A 5163-nucleotide genomic window follows, 5' to 3' on the forward strand; every position below is an offset into this window, starting at 1 on the left:
GAGCTTAAATGTCAGCCAATTTATGGGAAATCATCAATAAAGTGGCGTAATGAAAAATCAACCGTCATTGGAAATGAAGCAAGCACTAAAGAACACAAAGTTTTCTTCAGCGTCATTACCCAAGGTAGGGCAAAACTAGACTTTTCGATAAAAGTTGATTAAGAATTCAAGCAACCTGCCCTAAGAAAATTTATTTAAATTGAAGGAAATGAATTCAATGGGGACTTCGTGTCGTGAGAAATGCTTTTAGTTATGAACTGTGTTCATGTCGTTCCAAAAGGTATATGTGTTAGTAGTTTTCAATGCCATTTTCTCAAAACAAACGTTTTGGATGTTTATGTACATTTTTTGTCCCGCAGGCGGGCAGTGTAAGCGGCAAAACTTTTTTCTATTGGCCCGATCGATGAATTTTACACTAACATGATTATCATAGATACCGTGAGTAAGTTTTTACTTTTCTGATGAAAATCCTGCATGTGTGCCACAACTTTGCACTGCCTAGAAAGGGGAAAACGTGGCAAATGTATTTTAGCTGAAACGAAATATTTTTTTTTTCTCAATAAAATAGCCACATCTACTCTACACGATATTTCTGGATTCTGCATACAGTACATATTCAATAAGAGGTGCATAAGAGTACAGCAATATTCTTACGTGGCGACAAGCGAGAAGACGGCATAGCATGGCGAAAGAGTGAACGATGACTCAAAATGCCTGCCCTAGCACGAGGGCTTCTCTTGTGCCACTGCCGTTCTTATCCTTCGCAACAATATGTCTATACTTGGGGCGAAAGCAAAATTTGGAAGAGGGTTCGAACATTGAAACAAATTGCGTTAACTGGGTTAGCTTTGAAAGAAGCCACGGTATTGTTTTTATTACGAATATTCTAAAAACAATTTCTGAAAGTCATTATCAATCTCAGCCACAGACTTAAAGCAGAGTAAGCCCCTTGTAAGAAATACCTACTTGGCCCGCCTTTTCATGCCATAGATACCCCAGTGATACCATAATGTGCTCATCTATTGAGTGGAGGACTGCAGGACCTGCGCTGAAGAAATGGAAAAGCATGAGCGTTGCGGTTGTGTTGCTGCGACATTATACGCACCATTGTTCTCATTTTTTATTTATTATTTGTTATTGTTTTTCAGTTTTGTACTTGTACTTCTACTTACTTTCTTGTCTTTGCTTTGTTGATGTTGTTATTTTTTTAGGAACTCCAGCGTAGATTATGCTTGACAAAGTGAATTCTGGCGCCATTTGCTGATGTCGGCGTAGAGTGATGGTTAGTGCGCTCGGCAGAGACGAGGAATGATTCAGCGTAAGTCCTAGCATCAACATCATTTTTTTCTTCTTAAGTGTCAGTTCATAATGACACCCTGTGACGACACCATCTGTTGATGCCAACCATGAGACATGAAATGCTTTCGCATTTAAAGCATGTGCTCGAAGTATCCGGGGTGTTAAATATTTTAACTGTTGTTACCTTACTTAACACAGTTTGCTTTTCACTGGGGTGAATTATGGAATGTGAATTATTGTGTATTTCTTTTGAAGTTCTATTTTAGCTACGTTCTCACTATTTTCAGGAATGACTTGTGTGGGTAGGTGCATTTTATTGCCTCAACAAAATATCAAATGTACCTGCAGGAGGCATGATTTTTACGTTATAATATAAATCTGTGTGACAGCTCAAATCGTGCGATAACAACATACCTAAGCATGCATAGCATAGATATTTTTCGATGACGTCATTTCCTACTTGTGGAAAAAAGGCCGCCGACGCACTCCGGCTATAAATGTAAGAAAGAAGTTTGGCTCCGCTGTATTGCTTCTCGCAAAACCTAAGTTACACAAAGCTGTAAAATGTGCGCGGTTATTTCACGTGCCCATACTTAATAACGTTCACTGCACATCCAGAACCGTTGATAAAAGACTGCACGTTATATGGCAAATACCTGTGCACAGAGCAAAATACTTTGTTTATTTGCTTAAACAGTAACTCAGTTTTTATGTGCAGCTGAAACCCAGTGTGCACTGTAGTTAACCATATTAGATTAAAATTTTTCGACGTGTAACTACTTCCGTTGAATATTCTAGTCTCGCCAAAAGAGTGAATATTAGGGAGAGATAGGAGGCAGGTTAGTTTATTTATGAAGTGCTAGTGTTTCGTTAGACAAACATATGCTACTTGAATGCGATTTGTTTTTAATACTGCAAGATTTCTTGGGGGGGTTAGAAAGTTAAGTTTGCCAATGTCTGTGTCATGGAACTGTAAACTACGAATTCAGTCCTAATATTTGACGACACTCCCTCATTGAAGAGCACGCTCTTTATTTTATAAAAACGATATATATTTCCACGCTTACATGCTATCGAAGTAGCTTAGCAGGTATCAATCGATAACTTCAAAATTCGGTTACAACAATCGCCATAGCTCAAAGTCAAGACGCCTTCCTGTGCGCAGTAGCCACTGCAACAATTTTTACTGTTACGATACTTCTATCGTCTTTCGCTTTTTGAAGAGGCTGGGAAACACACACTTTTAAATAAATAAGAAAAGAGAGAAAGAAAGAAGCAAAGGAAGAAAGCATAAAGGCAGCAAATAAGCAAAAAACAAAGAGGGAAAGAAAGAAAGGAGTAAATAGAGAAAGCAAGGAAGATAAAGAAAGAAAGAAAAAGAAATAAAAAGAAGAGGAGGCAGCAACCCGTATAATAAAAAATTGCGGTGGTTCCAGTAATTTGCTCATATAAAGTTCAATGACATGTACTATACCATGTTCCTGGCAACAAATTGCTGCCAGGAGATTTCATTAACGATGACAATACACAGTAGGTTCGCTCGCAGTTCCGCAGGCAAAGACCTTTTTTCTGACTGCTCAGCATCAATTATCTTACAGAGTCGACGAGTCCTTTGACTGTGTTGGCCGGGTCACCACCCGCGTTAAGCCAGTGACACAATCGGACTCTAGCCAGACGCGCCATTAGGGAGGCGCTTCGGGCCTCCTGCTTAATGATCAAACTTCGCGAAATCCCGGCGACTGGCTTATTTCTCAGGATCGATGGTGTCAGCAACGGTTCAGACTGTACTATAGTACACTCCTCACCGCACTCCTCGTCGAGAAACAGGCTCCTTATCCCCTTCCAATTTACGGCCTGTCTTCAAGGCACGTGTAGCTGTTGTTGCAGTACAGAGCTTGTCTCCAGGTTGGACATGGGAGTTGTGCCGTTCCGTGAACCTCAAAGTAGATGCGGAGTTAGTGTCATTATTGTTCTTGTTCGCGTCGTGTCATATTATCGTAGCCGAAAAGACGTAGAGTGTTCTTTGTTTGCGAAGTGTGAGCCTCTAAGCCCACATTATAAAGTGATGGTAGTCTTTCTACTCCCATGCTAACGTCGGTGCATAAGAAGAGACAGCAGTGCGGCTGTACTCCCTGCCGCTACCTCTTCAGATTCAGCGAATGAGTAATTAAATATTAAAGCTCAATTAGCGCGTGTAGACGCTTGGACATGGGGAACCTGTGCGTTTTCCCCGCACTGGCCTTTCTTTTTTTTTTTTCAACATCGGCTTCTTGTGGGAAAAATGGGCGTTCAAGGTTCGATGCTAATGCTATACTGAAACGTAGCCTTATATCGATATTTTAGTTTCTTTCTGTGCAACAGTTGCAATTTTCAAACCATGTTCGTTGCCTTGCAGTAAAGAATAAGGGAGCTATTTTATTCGGGGGCTGCACTGGTGGGGCTACTGCAAACTAGTCGCAGCTTTATTAAATATTTAGGACAAATATAGAATGTGGAGACTTGTAATGAAAGTGTAGTTTCTCGTTACCATCCTGCCAACTTCGGTAATCAAGCTGTGTGGCATCTGAAGAAACACTGTATTGAAGAACAATTTGACCTAGAGCGTTGTAGCTTTATTTTGTATCCTTGCAGCTTTGCTTGTGTGCGGGTTAAAAGTAATTGATCTTTCATTCTCCATATGTTATCCCGCAGTGGCTGTCAGGAGCTTGTCTTGAATACCAAGTGATGTAACACCCCTGTCACAGAGCTGTAATAGTGCGAAAATAAAACTAAAAAGGCTAAGACATTTTTCCTCTCATATACCTTTAAGGTCTTAAAGTGCACATGAATAGAAGTTACAGAAAACTGTTGCAGTTATAACAACCGCGAATTGTTACCCAGGAAGCGTATCACGTCAAGCTGATATTTATGTCTCATCCTTCTACCCATTTTTATGGCTGGACGACTGTACATGTGTTTTGTTTATAATCGTAAAAAAACTGTCTTGCATTTCATATACGCTTCCTGCTCTGCATTCCGGACAGGCATCCCAAGCCTTCTCGGCATGGGTCAAAGAAGCAGAAATAGCATGAATATGCAATTGTCATTCTTCTCCGGTGACAGGGAAAAGCCACTTTCATATTCGTCTACTGAAATTTCTGTAGGTGTACATCCCCTATAATTATCTTATGACCAACAGAATCATGGACATGGTCACACATGTGAGTATAAAGGTCATGTAATGAACGTGTGGATGCACACAAAAAATATATAAAGCCTCCTTGAGCAGTAATTAATACCGCTATTAGTAGAGGACGCCTGCCTGTTGATTCCTGTCTTGCCCGCGCTTGGCCAATGGACGACTGTTCTTATTGAAGCAGACTAGCCGTCATTACCGGCTCTCGCAATTTTCAAAGGACTTGCTCATTGCCTCAGCCAGTTTTTGGTCATATACAGCTGACACAAGCGGTGTCCGAAACGAAACATGGACAAAATCACTACTGTCACATGCTGCGCAGTGCTGAACCAGGAATGGAACGTTTTTGAGATATAACTCTTGCTTTTTAGATTTCTGCAAAGATTGGATGAGGGAGCAGAGCAGAAAATATTTGTCTTAATGACAACTTGAAAAAGATGCAAGTTCCATGGTCCAATGACATGCAGTTATTACGTAAACAATACCACTTGGCCATTCAATGAGCGGTAATTGTTCGGCTGCAACTATTGCCACTAACATTTGGAATCCATCTCCATGCAAACAGTATTTATAACCGAAACGTCCTCTTCAAATAATTGTGCAGCATATTCGTGGCCTCTTGATTTCAGGCGGTCTTAGTACGCTTTTGATCACGTTGCCTACTTGACAAGCAGTAGGTAGGGCCTGTT

This window comes from Amblyomma maculatum, chromosome 10, assembly GCF_055883805.1.
Source record: "Amblyomma maculatum isolate TAMU_Amacu chromosome 10, ASM5588380v1, whole genome shotgun sequence".
Lineage (NCBI taxonomy): Eukaryota > Metazoa > Arthropoda > Arachnida > Ixodida > Ixodidae > Amblyomma > Amblyomma maculatum.